The following is a 19,618-nucleotide window of genomic DNA, read 5'->3' as shown; positions in this document are numbered from 1 at the left end:
GCGTACGCATCTCATTGATGCAGAGCTGAATACAGCCATCCGTATCGTTAGTGGTTGCCTTGGCCACACGTTAACATCTGTGTGTTGGCTCATACAGCTCCCTCTAAACTTCGACCCAATGTCATTACCCTTAAAACTGCATGGAGGGCTACGACTGATGAAAACAACCTGCTGCATGCAAGGCTAACAATGGTTCCAATAGATGCAAATAAGCAACGTGCTTCCTGTCAGAAGACCAGCCCACCTCCAGAAGAAAACCCCTCCACCTGCCGTTCCTGCTGACTTTCTGTGATTGACTCCGTGACATCCTTTTGCAGCAGCCATTTGTGCGTTCACGTCCAGTGCTGCCGGTCTGGTGCCAATCTCAGATGAACAATGCTATCAGGGCAGACAGCAGTGTCCTCGCAGAGTGGCAGCTACTGTGGGATAGAGACGCAGACATGCCGATGAACTTTAGAATTCACATCCACTTGTTTGCACCCTGGGACACGGATCCTGGACTGTGCTTAACAGGCTGCTGAGTGGAACAGTGAGAGTGGCTGCCACCGTACAGAAATTTGGCTTAACCCCAGTCGTCACAGTGTGATTGCGGGGCAGATGGTCAAACAGGTGGGAGGAGTGCGCAGTTAGATGGTTGAAGGGTGAAATGCAACACCTCGCTGCCCTTGATGTTCAGCCATCTAACTGCTACATCAGTCGCGATATTGACTTGTGATGCCTGTGAAAGAAGAACTAAGGGGCAAGGTGAGGGCAGGGAAAGAAACTATCCCAGGGCTAGAGAGAACAATGGGCGACATGCATCACCTCCTGCTGTTTGCAAAGCCAGCCAGCAGTTCAGCCAGTGTAAAGTTAGCACTTATTTTATTCCCCTTGTTCATTATTGGACCTGCTCTCATCAAGCCTTTGTTTCCAACTATATTTGTACTTTGGGGGGTGGAACTGTTTCATGTCGCGATGTCCCCTTGGCTGGATGCTGTCTGGGAATGTGTAAAGGATTTAACCAGGCAGAACAGGATCCTGCCAGCCAGGGAGTAAGGGGCCAGCGGCACAGGGTTTGTAGGAGAGCAGCAGCAATTGCCTACCAGGCTGTGAGAGCAGCAGCATCTGATGGGGTTGGCACAGAATTCCCAGGGAGCAGCTGCACAGCTGACAGCCTGCAGTGGTTTGAGTCCTGGCTACCTGAGCAGTGACATGCAGCAGGTGAATGAATCAGTGGAGATGCTACAGCATAGCAGGCTCTTAGCTTCACTGAGAGGGGCTGCAGCAGGATGTTTTCAGGGAGGGGTCCTTGAGTCTGCCACCTGCCCCCCCCGATTCAACAGCCTGCAGGCTGTGCCATGGAGGCCGGCTTTCCCCATAGGCAGTGGGTTGAAGGGAGGGGGCTGTGTGCTGCATGTAGAGCTTAGCAAGAGGCTTTTATTAGCTTGAACCAATCTGTAAAATCAGTGGAGTCCCCACAATTGGCGTTAATGTGACTCCTCTTTGCTGAGCGCCAGCAGCCTTCCGGGGGCGAGGGGGGAGCAGGGCTGTTCGATTTGGGGCACAGGCAACCGTTTGTTCTCATGTTATGTTCTCAAAGGTAAAGTGGCCTGCAGGAGCCCTAGTGAGTCTCTGCACCTCTCTCTGACCTCCATGGGAGTGAAATGCACACCTGGCCATTAGCACCAGAGCTCTGTTACTAGGCCAAGGCTGGGCTCTGGAAGGGGCGTGTTTGTATGTAGGAGCTGGGGGCATGCAAAAATACTGGCAGCTTGCAGTGATAGGGTCTCTACAGGCAATTCATCTGTCAGCCCGGTCTCTGCAAGCAGGGCGAAGGGCTGGGTTCCTCCACTTTCACCTGCTGGAGGGACTGGCCCAGCCCCCTGTGATGACCTGTGGGGGAAGCTGCTTGAATGTCCAGCCGGACACTTGCAGTAACAACCTGCTGCTGATGAAGAAGGTTTGGATCAGATTCCAACTGAAACTAAAAGCTGGCGTCAGCTCCCAGCAGTACCAGCCCCATCCTCTTCCTCTTGGCTTCATAGCCCCTCAAGGGAACCCAGCTGCCTGCTAGCACTTACCCTGATAGCTAGTAGGGGCGTTCCTAGAGAGCACGCTGGCAGCCCCTGTGAAGCCTCCAGCTGCCTGAGGCTATTTGTACATGCTCTGAAATCTGAGGGTATGCCGCGGTCCAGGGATGGGAAGTGGGGGACCCCAAAGACCCGCTTTGATGTAGAGGTAAGCATAGGGGCCTTGATGCAGTCAGCCATTCCCTGCTCCCCAGGCTGTGAGCAGCCCAGCTTCAGATTTATTTGTATAGAGCCAACAAAGGGGGACCATGTGCCCCCCACAGTCCCTGCCTCCAAAGAAGCTCCAATCTAAGGTGGACCTGAGGGAGGATGTGGGTAACCAACAGAAGGGAGGGGAGGGGGCTTTAGCATTGGGCAGTATGTGACTCAGTTTAGGCCTGTGCTCTGCTACACGGTTCTGTTCCCTAGTTTAATGATTGCCCCTGAGCTATGTGGAAGGATGCAGAATTTGGGTAGATACTGCAGAGCAAACTCCAGCATACTGCTATAACCTGGTGCTCAGCAGTGCCCTTCTTCTAGGAATCCAGCCATCTCTGGGCATGCAGATGTGTTTTAGGATGCTGATAAATTGCATAGGCAATTGCTTGACCACACTTTGGTACAGTGTGAAATATATTCAAGAGACCAAACAACCAATGCTGGTCAGGTTCATTGCTAAAAGTCAGTAATAGTGTAATAGAGGAAGAAAGGTTCAATACGATACCAGTCTCCAGGCAGAGTTGTTAAATTTACCTTCCACAGTAGGTGCGCTCCTCAGATGATGACACATTTCAGCTAGGAATACTTACAGGCTGACTTCACAAGTTACCACACCTTTTACAAAAAGAAAAGGAGGACTTGTGGCACCTTAGAGACGAACAAATTTATTTGAGCATAAGCTTTCGTGAGCTACAGCTCACTTCATAGGATGCATTCAGTGGAAAATACAGTGGGGAGATTTATATACACAGAGAACATGAAAAAATGGGTGTTACCATACACACTAACGAGAATGATCAGGTAAGATGAGCTATTACCAGCAGAAGAGCGGGGGAAGGAACCTTTTGTAGTGATAATCAAGGTGGGCCATTTCCAGCAATTGACAAGAACGTCTGAGGAATTGAGGCGGGTGGGGGGGAAAACATGGGGAAATAGTTTTACTTTGTGTAATGACCCATCCACTCCCAGTCTTTATTCAAGCCTAAGTTAATTGTATCCAGTTGGCAAATTAATTCCAATTCAGCAGTCTCTCGTTGGAGTCTGTTTTTGAAGTTTTTTTGTTGAAGAATTGCCACTTTTAGGTCTGTAATCGAGTGACCAAAGAGCTTGAAGTGTTCTCTGACTGGTTTTTGAATGTTATAATTCTTGACGTCTGATCAGGAACAGTCAGCATGGATTCACCAAGGGCAAGTCATGCCTGACTAATCTAATTGCCTTCTATGACGAGATAACTGGCTCTGTGGATGAGGGGAAAGCGTTGGACGTGTTGTTCCTTGACTTTAGCAAAGCTTTTGACACGGTCTCCCACAGTATTCTTGCCAGCAAGTTAAAGAAGTATGGGCTGGAGGAGTGAACTATAAGGTGGATAGAAAGTTGGCTAGATTGTCGGGCTCAACGGGTAGTGATCAATGGCTCCATATCTAGTTGGCAGCCAGTATCAAGTGGAGTGCCCCTAGGGTCGGTCCTGGGGCCGGTTTTGTTCAATATCTTCATTAATGAGCTGGAGGATGGTGTGGATTGCACCCTCAGCAAGTTTGCAGATGACACTAAACTGGGAGGAGAGGTAGATACGCTGGAGGGTAGGGATAGGATACAGAGGGCCCTAGACAAATTAGAGGATTGGGCCAAAAGAAATCTGATGAGGTTCAACAAGGACAAGTGCAGAGTCCTGCACTTAGGACGGAAGAATCCCATGCACCGCTACAGACTAGGGACCAAATGGCTCGGCAGCAGTTCTGCAGAAAAGGACCTAGGGGTTACAGTGGACGAGAAGCTGGATATGAGTCAACAGTGTGCCCTTGTTGCCAAGAAGGCCAATGGCATTTTGGGATGTATAAGTAGGGGCATTGCCATCAGATTGAGGGATGTGATCGTTCCCCTCTATTCAACGTTGGTGAGGCCTCATCTGGAGTACTGTGTCCAGTTTTGGGTCCCACACTACAAGAAGGATGTGGAAAAATTGGAAAGAGTCCAGCGGAGGGCAACAAAAATGACTAGGGGACTGGAACACAAGACTTATGAGGAGAGGCTGAGGGAACTGGGATTTAGTCTGCGGAAGAGAAGAATGAGGGGGGGATTTGATAGCTGCTTTCAACTACCTGAAAGGGGGTTCCAAAGAGGATGGCTCTAGACTGTTCTCAGTGGTAGCTGATGACAGAACAAGGAGTAATGGTCCCAAGTTGCAGTGGGGGAGGTTTAGGTTGGATATTAGGAAAAACTTTTTCACTAGGAGGGTGGTGAAACATTGGAATGCGTTACCTAGGAGGTGGTGGAATCTCCTTCCTTAGATATTTTTAAGGTCAGGCTTGACAAAGCTCTGGCTGGGATGATTTAGTTGGGGATTGGTCCTGCTTTGAGCAGGGGGTTGGACTAGATGACCTCCTGTGGTCCCTTCCAACCCTGGTATTCTATGATTCTGTGATTTGTGTCCATTTATTCTTTTACGTAGAGACTGTCCAGTTTGACCAATGTACATGGCAGAGGGGCATTGCTGGCACAAGAGGGCATATATCACATTGGTAGATGTGCAGGTGAACAAGCCTCTGATAGTGTGGCTGATGTGATTAGGCCCTATGATGGTGTCCCCTGAATAGATACTGCTTGCACTACATTGATGACATCATCATCTGGACCCATGGAAAAGAAGCCCTTGAGGAATTTCACCATGATTTCAACAGTTTCCATCCCACCATCAACCTCAGCCTGGACCAGTCCACACAAGAGATCCACTTCCTGGACACTACGGTGCTAATAAGCAATGGTCACATAAACACCACCCTATACCGGAAACCTACTGTCTGCTGTACTTACCTACATGCCTCCAGCTTTCATCCAGACCACACCACACGATCCATTGTCTACAGCCAAGCTCTACGATACAACCGCATTTGCTTCAACCCCTCAGACAGAGCCAAACACCTACAAGATCTCTATCAAACATTCTTACAACTACAGTACCCACCTGCTGAAGTGAAGAAACAGATTGACGGAGCCAGAAGAGTACCCAGAAGTCACCTACTACAGGACAGGCCCAACAAAGAAAATAACAGAACGCCACTAGCCATCACCTTCAGCCCCCAACTAAAACCTCTCCAATGCATCATCAAGGATCTACAACCTATCCTGAAGGATGACCCATCACTCTCACAGATCTTGGGAGACAGGCCAGTCCTTGCTTACAGACAGTCCCCCAACCTGAAGCAAATACTCACCAGCAACCACACAACAGAACCACTAACCCAGGAACCTATCCTTGCAACGAAGCCTGTTGCCAACTGTGTCCACATATCTATTCAGGGGACACCATCATAGGGCCTAATCACATCAGCCACAGCGTCAGAGGCTCATTCACCTGCACATCTACCAATGTCATATATGCCATCATGTGCCAGCAATGCCCCTCTGCCATGTACATTGGTCAAACTGGACAGTCTCTACGTAAAAGAATAAATGAACACAAATCAGACGTCAAGAATTATAACATTCAAAAACCAGTCGGAGAACACTTTAATCTCTTTGGTCACTCAATTACAGACCTAAAAGTGGCAATTCTTCAACAAAAAAACTTCAAAAACAGACTCCAACGAGAGACTGCTGAATTGGAATTAATTTGCAAACGGGATACAATTAACTTAGGCTTGAATAAAGACTGGGAGTGGATGGGTCATTACACAAAGAAAAACTATTTCCCCGTGTTTACACACACACCCACACCCCCGCCACCATTCCTCAGACGTTCTTGTCAACTGCTGGAAATGGCCCACCTTGATTATCACTACAAAAGATCCCACCCTCCCCGCTCTCCTGCTGGTAATAGCTCACCTTACCTGATCATTCTCGTTAGTGTGTATGGTAACACCCATTGTTTCATGTTCTCTGTGTATATAAATCTCCCCACTGTATTTTCCACTGAATGCATCCGATGAAGTGGGCTGTAGCTCCCGAAAACTTATGCTCAAATAAATTTGTTCGTCTCTAAGGTGCCACAAGTCCTCCTTTTCTTTTTGCGGATACAGACTAACACGGCTGCTACTCTGCACACCAGTTACACGTTACTAAAATGTAATCCACCAGTTTGCCCTAGTTCCTTAACTTGTTCTGTACCTTTCTTTATCTTTGTTTTAAATACTACCATTCCAGGTACTGGTCTATGAAGGTACCTCCCTAGTTGTACTAAGACATACAATGAGTGTCTTGATTTTGACAAGTTTCCATTTGTTTAGTCCATATGCTGGGTGGGACTAATTGCATGGCCTTGTGGGATGTAGCTTAGCGTGAGTGAACAGAACTCTGGGAAAAACATAGGTCAGTTCAGCTCTTATAACTGCCAGGTCTTCATCCTCTGTGGTATGTACTAACCGAATGTATATTAGGCCAACAGGGAGCTTCCTTCCCCCTCCAGCTGCCACCTGGAGCAAAAGGCAGACTAGACCATAGGGGGCAGAGAGAGTCTTTCTAGGGTTTGTAGATGGCCTAGCATTCTGAAGTCCTGAGCCCAGACGTATACCACAGTGTAAATAACAATCGTCCCTGAACTGGCAGGGAATCCAGTCCATCTCTGTAGGAGGAGGCTGCTGTGACATTTGGAAGCATCTTCCTCCCCCAGAAAAATCTTGGTACTTCACTCAAGCCCTACCCTGAAAGATAGGTGCAAAGAGCTGCTTGTTGTATCCCTGTGCACTCCACTCCTCTGCCAGCCAGTCAGGAGTCCTTGGCAAATAATCTTCGGGAAAGAGACACTCACCTGCCCGAGGTGACCATGAGTGTCCAAGGGTCCTCACCCCCCTGTTAGAAAAGCCATGGTATTTCTCACACTGAAAACATTAGGCCTCCGACTTCCAGAGCGATGAGCTCTACAGTCAGGTTTGGACAAGTTGGTGTCATCAGGGCTGGCCTTAGGAGAGGGTGCCATGGTCAGGGGGCAAGGAGGGGATGCAGGCCCAGCCTCCCCCTTGCCCCCAGTCCCACTCCTCACCGTGCTTCAGCTGAATGACACCAGAGGCCCCACAACACAGGCCAGGCTGGGATGCCAAGTAGAACCACCATGGTCGGTGGGGGGGGGGGGCACGATTTTCCCAGGCCCGGCCCCTCCACAGCATGACCTCCAACAGCCAACCGCACGGCGTGCATAGGGATGACCCCTTCACACTCTTGCCAGAGTCCCACTCACAAGAGGGGGAGCCATAAAAGGTCAGGCACCACTGACAGAGCGCTATCTTCCTTGTCTCTTCCATTTCGTTCTGTCATCCAACCACCTCTCCCCCTCAATTGCTGCCCCCTCCTTCCCATCCTTCCTCAACTCGCCGCTCTGCACCTCCCTGGGGCTCCTGAAGGGGGGGGGCGGGTGCGTGGCTGTGGCAGGAGAACAAGGGACACTGGCTGAGTGGGGGTGAGAGCTGAGGAAGGCTGGATGCTGAGGTAGGATGAGGAGGTTCCTTCCACTTCTGCAACAATGGGGGGGAGGCAGCGGGGATGTGGGGTTGGGGGAAAAGGCCTGGGGGCATGGGTGCGGAGGCAGCAGAGTGCAGGGGGATGGGTGGGGAGGCAGCGAGGCCCAAGGGCAGTGGGGGGAGCACGGGGGCCAGGGGCACCAAAGTACAGGTTTGCCCAGGGTGCCATTTTCCCTAACGCCAGCCCTGGTTATGATCACAGTATAATAGTGTCCGCTTCTGCCACCCTTAGGTCATCATCAAATCTGATTTCAGTGGGATTATTAGTGGAACAAAGGACTTGCTCAGCAGAGCACGGGGAGCAGAATTGGGCCCTGTATAAATATGGAGTACATTGTTTATACTCCAGATTATCCAATAGCATGGGGGACGTGGATTTTGTTCACATAACCAAGACTTTGTATACTTGAGCGGGCAGCCTCTCGCCCCAGAGCTCTCCCTTTCAGCCAGAAACAGGTGAACAGTGTATAGACTTTGCTGCTGTCACTACACATGTGCAGTAGACTCCCTAGCAGCCAGATTTCTGCAGTTGCTCGGTTTGGGGTGCCCATGATCCCCAGCACTGGCTCCTGTGGGCCAGCCAGGGAGCAGCATGGGGGCCGCACTGAAGAGTGATCTGAGCACCTCCATGCTGCATCAGCCAGGGCCAGAGCTATGACACTGACCAGATGAAGAGCAACTCCACCCAGAGGCATAGGGAAGAGGCCAGGGGGCAGGGATGTGTATGCCAGCAGCTGGGCGGGGTGGCTAACTGATAGACAGTTGTGCTGGGGACAGGGACAAGGAAGGGATCTGGATAATGCAGAGGTTCAGATAATGGGGTCTGGGATAAATGGGAGTATCCTGTATGTTGTTATGCATTTCCCAAGTTTGTCGAATGAATCTCCAGCAAGAGAAACTAACATTTCTCTGTCCCACTTGGAGGTGGTTGGTATCATTTCAAAGCCAGTGACCTATACTAAGCTCTTGGCTTTTGATTAGGTCACCTCAAACATCTGCCCAAATCTCTCCTGCCAGAGTTTGCAGCAGTGAATGCCGGACTGAGGTGGTGTATGGATTTGCATTAGAGACACTTCTGGCTGGCTGAGCAGAAACCAGTGCTTGGACTAGTCCAGTTCATCAGTAAAACATCCCAGGCCTGCTGCATGGAGGGGCAGGCTGTTCTGTTCAATCGCTGCTTCGAGGGTTGGTTTCCTAGCAAGCAGCTCCCCTGACTTGGGGCGGCTTGAAATGGACCCAGAATCTAAGCATGCGTGGGAAAAGAGAAAGGCCATTGAACTCCATGGGAGTTAGGGGCCTAAATGCTTTTGAGGAACTAGGCTTAAGGGTACGTCCACACTGCAAAACAAACCCAACCCCGGGGGAGCGAGTCTCAGAGCCCAGAGCTACCAACTTGGGCTCGTGCTACGGCACTAAAAATAGCTGTGGAGACATTTCCGCTCCGGCTGGAGCCCGGGCTCTGAAACCCAGAGAGGAGGGTGGCATCACAGCCCAAGCGGGAACCTCTGAGTGGCTACATTTAGTGCCGTAGCGTGAGCCCAGGTCTCTAGCCCCAGCGCTGACACTGGCTGGTGCAGGGGGTTTGTGCAGTGTAGATGTACTCGAAGTGTCAGCCCGTTTCCACGCTCAGAGCCTTGAAAATGTAACCAGTCCAAATCGACCCCTTTGGCTGAAAAGTCCCCATAGCCGAGCCCCACTGCTCTAGCAGGAAGCAGAAAGGGACCCAAAGACCCCTCAGGCCGGCCCTGGATGCAGCAGTCTGAGTAGGATGGACAGTCGCTGGAGACGGTTGTTGTGAGGAGGCAGCAGGCCTGCCCCAGTGGTCGGCATGTGTGTGTTAGCAGGGCCAGGGCAGCCCAGGCCTGTGCTCTGCCACCTCTGCGCCCACATCTCTGAGCTGGGCACTGCCACCCTGCAGGAACAAGAGGAACATTCTGTGCCATGCTCCTGAACAGGGGCAAGGATTGTTCCCTGCTGGAGTCTGGCAGCTCCTGCCATTAGCATAACCATCCGGAGAATGTGAGTACAGACAGATCTGCATAAAAATGCCCAACTGGGCAGATAAATAATATTTAGAAAGACAGAAGAAATAGTTTAATAAACAATCTAATCTGCTTGTCACAAATAGCCCCATCTGGGAGAGCTGGGGGAGAACTTGAACTCAGACACCCAGAGCCTGGAAGCAGGATGTCGTGATTAGTTCAGCTTCTCAAGCCCCAGTGTGCCTGTGTTTTCATTGAGAGGGCTGGTGCTGTCTCTCTGACACCCACCCAACTGCCTGATCACCTCTGGGTGGGGCACTGAGCACTGGACCAGCTGATAGGTCAGGAGCTCCGAGGGTCAGAGATGCTGCTGGGAGATGGGGGCTGGATCCAGCCCTTTAACAGAGGATAAAATGAAAGCAAGAGCTCTTGGATGGAGAAAGGCAAGGGAAGGATTTAGCCTCCGGCGTCCCGTCCATGAGCACCGCTCCTGAGGTGTCTTCCTGAGCTCTAATGAGACGGCATGGAGCAGGGGGAGTGCTGGATTCTTCACCACACACAACTTCTGCATCGACACTGGCTGTCTCTGGGAGATCCGCTCTCATGCAACCACAAGTTCCTGAGCTAAATGGCCTTAGATAATAGTGACTGATTCCCTCCCTGCGGGGAGGGTCTCTGACCTGGGTCATGCAGCAGGTCGGACTAGATGATCTAATGGCCCCTACTGGCCATTCAGTATGTTCCTCATTGAAATGAGAACGGTCACTCCTTGCTCAGGCTGAAAGCCCCGGTACGCTCCCAGGGTGTTACAGCCATGCCAGGGCCAGAGCAGGTTTGAGCAGAAGGCCATGGTGGATAGGGGATGATGGGAATTTGGGCAAGATGGATCAGGAGGCAGAGTAGAGCCAGGAGCAAAGCTTCACCCTTCCCTGACTCCAGCGGCTGGGGGCTTCAGGCCAATAGTAAAGAGTTGATGAAGCGGGTGGGGCTCTGAGGTTTTCTCTTCCTTTGCTGGCCTTACGATTGGGCTGTTAGTGGGAGAAGCTGGAGTGTCACAGAAACACTTTGGTCACAAGACTGGGCCAAACAGCTCTGGTGTCAGAGGGTGCAGGATTCCCGACCCTGGGGCTAGATTCAGCATTGCAGCACCGAGCTTCTAGGTGTCCTGCGGCCACCCGGTGGAATTCGCAAATCCTGAGTCAGGAGCCTGCGCTCCCTGTACAATGCATGGGGAGAGATGAGCAGCTGGGAATGGGATCCACAAGCACCGGCATGGTGGGCAGGGAGCCGCCTAAGCCAGCCATCAGGGGATGCTGAGAAGAGAGGAGGGTCCTAAGCCCTGCCCTTCTCAGGGGGTTCACTGTCTACCTCTCTTTGCAATTCACAGCCAGCCGGGAATTTTCTCCTGGACTCAGGCATCTAAGCTCTTCCTTGCAGGCAAGTGGCACATGCCTAACTCCACACAAACTAGCTGGGGGCAGGCGGAGCTGATCTCCCTTCACTCAGTGCACTCACCTAGGACGTGGGAGACCCATGTGAAATTCCCCCCCTGCCTGAAGTAGAGAAGGGATTTGAACCAGGGGTCTCCCCAGCTCAGGTGCGCAACCTGGCCACCAGGCGCTGAGGCATTCTGGGGTGTCTCAATTTCTCCTGCTAGAAATAGTCATGGGAGCAGGAACTGGAGTCTCTGACCTCTCCACTGAGTGCACTAGCCACCCCGCTAGAGAGTCAATTCCTCTCTTTCCCCAAGTATATCGCTTCAGTGGGCGAGATTGAGAGAGTCCTGTCCCCAGCTAAGCCTGGGACTTAGAGCGCTTGCTAGGCATTTCAAGTCCCTGCTCCAGATCAGACCATGGGGATCTGACAACAGGCCTCCTGCATCCCAGCCAAGTGCCCTGGCCACTGGGCTATTGGGTGTTCTGGAACAGCCTCTCGCTTGCTCTCTTACTTTTCTGTTGCAAAGGCCTCAGATCAGAGATCACTTCCTGGGCATGAAATCAAATCACTTTCCCCAGCAAAAGCCATCCCTGGGATGATGACAAAGCCCTGGCTGGGATGATTTAGTTGGGGATTGGTCCTGCTTTGAGTTTGGAGAGTTGGACTAGATGGCCTCCTGAGGTCCCTTCCAACCCTGATATTCTGTGATTCTATGATCCCTGCCGAGGTGCTGGGGGAAGGGGAGCGGGAACAGCATAACCAAGATGCAGAGCAGACCTCAAGGTGGGGCTGGGGAATTACAGATGAGAAGCTGAGAGGTTGTGGGTGGGGAGCAGAGAGAGCTGCAGAGGACCCTGGCCATTCAGGATGGTATGAAGCTGAGACAATGAGCCAGGGAGCTGAGGCATACTGCTGGGGAGTTGTGTGGGGAGATGGTTGGGCTCTTGGGGCAGGCGATCTCAAGGTGAGGGGCTAGAGCTCAGCCAAGGCGCGATTCCCTTTTCAGTCCATTGAACGTTTTACCCCTTGGGTGGTGGCCTCCCGGGAGAACATGCAGGAGAGTGCGATGCCCTCTGGTGTGCTCAGGAATGCAGGTGTGAGCAGATTGCTAATGAGAATTCGCAGGAGAGTTAAACATTTCCAGCCCCAGGAGCGTGCAGAAGAGCTCACAAAGAGCAGTGGGGGCTCATGCGGGCCATGGGAGGGGCACTGCATGGACAGGGGCTCCCCTCTCCTTGCTCAGGGATCAAGTCAGCCCAAAGCCCACCAGGCTATTTGGTTTTCTTCTGGAAGCTCCTCTTTTCCTGCTGTTTCTTTTGCTGCATCTGCCCCTTGGCGGCACAATTGCTTCTGCTCCTTCCCTGCGGCACAGCCATTCCCAGGGACAAACAGATTCTTCCGGAAAACGTTGGCTGAACTGCAAGTCAAATGATCTGTGTCTGGCTGAAAGACCAGCAGGAGCCCGGTGCTGGACGGAACCCATCACCCTGATGACTTCTCCAGCTCACTGCAGTCGCTGCCCTGGGAAACATGGTTGATCTTACACAGGCAGTTTCCCAGACGGCTTTGAAATACAGCCCTGGCACAAGACCCCTTCCAGCCATGGCCTGCTGGAAGGAAGCTGTTCCAGCTGCTGAGGAAGCACCCAGCAGAGATGGCTCCCAAGTGCCTAGGTGTTTTTTTGAGGAAGGCCATGGTGGGGTGTCTGTTTTGGCAGGAATCCTCTAATCCCCAGGGTCTCCATGTTGGTTCCCTCCCAGTTTAACCCAGTTGTGTAAACACTGGGGAAGTACCCAGGCCATGTGTCCCCCGCCCACACACACCCTTGTTCTGAGGTGTCCTCTGTGCCCCGGGCGGTTGTGGAGGCCCCCTGCACCGCGGAAGTCCCCAGAACAGGGGTGTAGACAGCCTGATCGGGGGACAAGAGATAAATAATAAAAGAACAGCTGGTGGTGTCACTTCAATCTGGAGTTTTGCACCGTGATTAAATGAGTCCACTTTTATTAAAATGAGACAAATGAGCTTCTGCTCCAAACATTGTGTTTCCTTTATGTATTAATGCAATTCCTACATTTTGGGGGGGCTAACCCCCACCCCCGCCAGCAACCTCCCAGCTGTCTACGCCCATGCAGAGCCTGGGGGAATGTTAACTCCTCTCCAATGGCTCCTCTGTTAGCCCGGCTGGCACAATGGAGCCATTGGCTGATGACAAATCAGGTCCTCAGACACGGGCTTCTCCTTTGGGCTGAGCTGGGTTCTGCAGGGCTTGACCCCCAAAGCCGTCCTGTGTTTTCCCTGATCGGCTGCCTCCCCCAGTCAGTGTGGCCCAGGCTCACTATCTGGTATGTCTTTATTCCCACAGATCCCTCAGCCTGTGGGTCCTGCTCTCTCCATGTGCCCCCCACCCCCCAAGGCGTCTGACTCCCATGGGGCTGAGGGGCCTGGCGCTCTCCAGGGGGCAAGGACAGATCAGCAGGATGGGATGTAACAGATGTGACACTGATGTCCCTGTTTCCCGGCAATGGGAAGTTGTGTGTTGGCCTAACCCTTTCCTAAGCCCAGCATGCACAAGTCCCTCCCCCTTCCCACACCCAGCTGCCAGTCTCCCAGCCCCACAAAGCAACCACAGCCACTGAGCTCAGCTGGGTTCAATTCCTCTGCACGCAAGTGATCTCCCTGGAGGACTCCAGCAGCAGGAGGTGCTGCGCTCACTCCCCGCCCTTGGGGACTAGCTGGCCTAGGAGCTGGATCTTGGGGTGCTGGGGTGCTGCAGCACCCCCTGGCTGGAAGTGGTTTCCATTACATCCAGGGTTTACAGTTTGGTTCAATGGCTCTCAGCATCCCCATGACCAGCAGCCCTGCCGACCTGCAAAGGAAATCCATGCAGCAAAACCACAGGGGAGCTGTGTGGGGTTTGTCCAAGTCTGGGATACAAATGTGGCCAGGTTGAGGGTTCAGGAGACATCCCCTGTACAGGACCCACTGACAGCCAATGAGGAGCGAATGCTTGCAGAGCTCGGGAGCCATGTTTTCACTCACAACCCCTCTCTTGGGCCAGTCGTTTCCCAGCCGCCCTGATGTATAGAAGCGAGAAGTCAGCTGTAGTGAGCAGCCTGTTTCCGCTTGGCAAGCAGAGTGACAGTAACCTGCCCAGTCACCTCCTGCCTCACTATTACCACATGCTCCGAAGTCTCTAATCGCCCGTAATAGCCTGGAATTCAGCTCTGCCAGCTCCCCAGCAGGAGCCCTGTAAGCTGGGGCAGACAGCAGAGCACACTGTACAAGTGGTCTGCTGGCAGCGCGGGAGAGCATAGACCAAGGTGGGGATTAGCCGCAGCTTTCTGGAGTGGAATTAACCTGGACTCAGTCGGGTGGAGGGAAAGGCCCTGTGCCATCAGGGACCAGAACCTGAGTCTCACGTGTTCCAGTGGCAAAGGCTGCATTGCCACTGGAACACGTCAGACTCAGGTTCTGGTCCCTGACGGCACAGGGTTCTTTATTACTTTGGGTAATGCACACACCTGTAATGCAGAGGAGAGAGACCCTGTATGAAACAGGGTTAAACCGAAACCGTCTGCCCCAAACCACAACCACTCCAGCCAGCCAGGCTAGGGAGTGTCTAGAAATTACCATTTCTGGGGAACACAGTGAGGGAGGGTCCAAAAAATTCAAGCACAGTGGAAATGTCAGTTGTTGGTGTAAGATCACAGCGCTCCCTTATGTGTATGCCTGGCACCGTTTGCAGGACCACAGGAGTGGAGTAAATTGTCAAGTGTTGGTCCTAAAGGAGGGTGCAATGGCCAGCTGGATCTGCTGTCCTCTGCCCAGCATTCAGCCCCTACAGTGATTACCCTCCAAATGCCTGGCCGTGTTCTGCTTTCCCTGGTTCCCTGAATGTGAAGAAGTCTCTCTGCCCTGAGCTCGCTCAGTGCCCCACCTTTTCTTAGCCTCAGTCTCTGGGTTTGGAGCCCGTGACTCTCTCCTGTAGTTGTTTGAAATCCACCTTCTCCAAAATAACCTGAAGCACAACTACTCACTGGTAGGGAGAGACCGTGGAAGCAGGAATGGACATGGAGCCCGACAAGGAGAATGGACAGCAACTTCGACCTGAGTTTACAGTGGGATGCAGTAGATGATAAGGTCAATGCAATTTTGGGCCTCAAATCCAGCACAGGGAGGCAGCAGCCTCTCTATCTGACACGACTCCACCTGGAATGCCTTGTTCAGCTCTGCAAAGCACATTGCCAGAAAGATACAGAACGTACCAACAAAAGTGATCAGGGGCCTGGCAGGAAGATTGAAAGGCCTAAAAAAGTCTGAGTTGCCTAAGCCATGACTAAGGGGTGTCAGGACAGTCTGCAGATATTTCAAGGGTTTTAACACAAAAGATTGAGAGGGGCTATTCATTAATTATTCACATTATGGTAGCACCATGACCATGTCAGGATGGGATTAAGGACAGGTTTAGGCTGAGTGTGGAGAACTCCCTGGCTCTGAGATTTTCAGTGCTCAGCAACCAAAAAGTGTTGATGCAAACCCCAAAACTATTGAAGAAAGATGTTAATTTAGTTGAAAATGAAACTTTTCCATTTTTACCAAATTTTTGTAGGAAGAAAAAATAATTTCCCAACGAGTTGCAGTTACTGAACCGTGGGAGGAAATGCCCCACCTGCTTGTCCCAGCATTTCCCTGTGCTGGGATGAATTTTAAATGCAACCCCTAAAAGGGAAGAAACTCTGCAAGAGATTTTCTCATAATGATCGTGGTCAGCCACAGTATGGGCCTGACCTGACTCACATTTACTTCCTTCTGCAAGTTTATGGGCAGTTTCTAAGACCAACCCCTTTTTTAATTCCTCTCTGCTGTGATCCTGGCACCTTTCCAGCATGTCTGCTTGAGGGGGGGCCAGGTTACCTCAATGAAGCCAGGCTGTTACCTGTCAACATTAAAAGGAAGGCGAGCTCTCACTTTCCAGTGTACTTCCTTGGGCAACGTTGAAGTTTATTTGTCCAGAGAAATAAATGATCAAAAACATCTTGTGTCAATGAAAGTCTTGTTTACAAAAGTGGTGCACCCAGATTCCATCCCAAATGCCACACTTCACCCACAGAGCCAGGCTCAGCACAAAGCAGTCCTTGGACGCAAACAAATGAGAGGCAAAGGTTACACTCATTAACATTCATCTCAGGCTCTTTTGCCATTGGCTCTTTCTGCACTTCCATGAAAGATGAATTCCTGGAGTTGGAGCAATGAGGGTTCAACCCTTTCAAATTCCCATGAGGCCTCAATGACACCAGGTCATTTCTGAAACAGAAGCACCATGGACCTGATTTTCAAAGAGGTCACTTGAGCTGCCGCAATTCCCTTGGGCTTCCATTGGAGTTGTGAGGGCTCAGAGCTTCTGAAATTTGGGCCTTGATTCTGATTTCTCTTACGCTGATGTGACTCCCTTGATTTCAGTGGAGTTTTTCCTGGTTTGCATGAGTGTGAGCTCAGAATTAGGACCCCGCCTCTCCTGCACTTATCCCTCTTCCCCCCACCCCTTCCAGTGTCTTCTTTGAAACAGAACACCAGGGACTTGGACAGCTTTATCACAGGATGGGAACCTGGGAGGCAGTGACCATGAGATGGTCGAGTTCAGGATCCTGACACAAGGAAGAAAGGAGAGCAGCAGAATATGGACCCTGGACTTCAGAAAAGCAGACTTTGACAACCTCAGGGAACTGATGGGCCCGTGTCATGGAGTCCCCGGGCGATGCTCTGGAACTGCTCCCTACAAAGCCAGGCAGGACTCTGGGGAAGTCTCCTCTCTGGGAGCAGACTGTCTGCAGGGCAAACAGCTCACACAACTTCCACCTTCCTGGGTCTGTCCTCGGAGCATTCAGCATCCTCTCTGCCCTTCCGTGCGGTTCCCACAGCGAGTCCGCCCAGGCAGGCTCCTGGGGAAGCCAGAGGGTCCTGCACTCCAACTCTGCAGTCAGACGTGACTCTCAGCCAGACAGTAAAACAGAAGGTTTACTAGATGACAGGAACATGGTCTAACACAGAGCTTGTAGGTGCAGAGAACAGGACCCCTCAGCTGGGTCCATTTTGGGGGGCAGTGAGCCAGACAACCACTGCTGCCCTTCACTCCATGTCCCCAGCCAGCCCCAAACTGAAACTCTCTCCAGCCCCTCCTCCTCTGGGCTTTGTCCCTTTCCCGGGCCAGGAGGTCACCTGATTCCTTTGTTCTCCAACCCTTTAGCTCTCACCTTGCAGGGGGGAAGGGCCCAGGCCATCAGTTGCCAGGAAACAGGGTGTTGGCCATTCTCTGTGTCCAGACCCCTGCACACACCTGCCCTCTAGAGCTCTGCAACGATCATACACCCTTATCCCACCACCTAGATACTTAAGAACTGCATAGGGGAAACTGAGGCACCCACACACTATTCAGAGGAAACATTAAGAACAGTCCCGCTTCATCACAGCCCGATCCCCTGGGAGAATAACATGACAGGGGGGAAGAAAAGGAGTACTTGTGGCACCTTAGAGGCCACAAGTACTCCTTTTCTTTTTGCGGATACAGACTAATACGACTGCTACTCTGAAACCTGTCATGAGGGGGAAAGGAGTCCAGGAGAGCTGGCTGTATTTTAAAGAATTGTTATTGAGGTTACAGGGACAAACCATCCCAATGTGTAGAAAAAATAGTAAATATGGCAGGCGACCAACTTGGCTTAACAGTGAAATCCTTGCTGATCTTAAACACAAAAAAGAAGCTTATAAGAAGTGGAAGATTGGACAAATGACCAGGGATGAGTATAAAAATATTGCTCAGGCATGCAGGAGTGAAATCAGGAAGGCCAAATCACAGTTGGAGCTGCAGCTAGCAAGAGATGTTAAGAGTAACAAGAAGGGTTTCTTCAGGTATCTTAGCAACAAGAAGAAAGTCAAGGAAAGTGTGGGCCCCTTATTGAATGAGGGAGGCAACCTAGTGACAGAGGATGTGGAAAAAGCTAATGTACTCAATGCTTTTTTTGCCTCTGTCTTCAGGAACGAGGTCAGCTCCCAGACTGCTGCACTGGGCAGCACAGCATGGGGAGGAGGTGACCAGCCCTGTGTGGAGAAAGAAGTGGTTCGGGACTATTTAGAAAAGCTGGACGTGCACAAGTCCATGGGGCCGGATGCGCTGCATCCGAGAGTGCTAAAGGAGTTGGCGGATGTTATTGCAGAGCCACTGACCATTATCTTTGAAAACTCATGGCAATCGGGGGAAGTCCTGGACGACTGGAAAAAGGGTAATGTAGCGCCCATCTTTAAAAAAGGGAAGAAGGAGGATCCTGGGAACTACAGGCCAGTCAGCCTCACCTCAGTCCCCGGAAAAATCATGGAGCAGGTCCTCAAGGAATCAATTCTGAAGCACTTAGAGGAGAGGAAAGTGATCAGGAACAGTCAGCATGGATTCACCAAGGGCAAGTCATGCCTGACTAATCTAATTGCCTTCTATGACGAGATAACTGGCTCTGTGGATGAGGAGAAAGCAGTGGATGTGTTATTCCTTGACTTTAGCAAAGCTTTTGACACTGTCTCCCACAGTATACTTGTCAGCAAGTTAAAGAAGTATGGGCTGGATGAATGGATTACAAGGTAGATAGAAAGCTGGCTAGATCATCGGGCTCAACAGGTAGTGATCAATGGCTCCATGTCTAGTTGGCAGCCGGTATCAAGCGGAGTGCCCCAAAGGTCAGTCCTGGGGCCGGTTTTGTTCAATATCTTCATTAATGATCTGGAGGATGGTATGGATTGCACCCTCAGCAAGTTTGCAGATGACACTAAACTGGGAGGAGAGGTAGATACGCTAGAGGGTAGGGATAGTATACAGTGGGACCTAGGCAAATTAGAGGACTGGGCCAAAAGAAATCTGATGAGGTTCAACAAGGACAAGTGCAGAGTCCTGCACTTAGGACAGAAGAATCCCATGCACCGCTAAGACTAGGGACCGAATGGCTCGGCAGCAGTTCTGCAGAAAAGGACCTAGGGGTTACAGTGGATGAGAAGCTGGATATGAGTCAACAGTGTGCCCTTGTTGCCAAGAAGGCCAATGGCATTTTGGGATATATAAGTAGGGGCATTGCCAGCAGATCGAGGGACGTGATTGTTCCCCTCTATTCGACATTGGTGAGACCTCATCTGGAGTACTGTGTCCAGTTTTGGGTCCCACACCACAAGAAGGATGTGAAAAAATTGGAAAGAGTCCAGCGGAGGGCAACAAAAATGATTAGGGGACTGGAACACTTGACTTACGAGGAGAGGCTGAGGGAACTGGGATTGTTTAGCCTGCAGAAGAGAAGAATGAGGTGGGATTTGATAGCTGCTTTCAGCTACCTGAAGGGGGGTTCCAAAGAGGATGGCTCTAGACTGTTCTCAGTGGTAGCAGATGACAGAACAAGGAGTAATGGTCTCAAGTTGCGGTGGGGGAGGTTTAGGTTGGATATTAAGAAAA

This window comes from Eretmochelys imbricata, chromosome 18 (assembly GCF_965152235.1).
Source record: "Eretmochelys imbricata isolate rEreImb1 chromosome 18, rEreImb1.hap1, whole genome shotgun sequence".
Classification (NCBI taxonomy): domain Eukaryota; kingdom Metazoa; phylum Chordata; order Testudines; family Cheloniidae; genus Eretmochelys; species Eretmochelys imbricata.
This window is presented reverse-complemented; position numbering follows the sequence as displayed.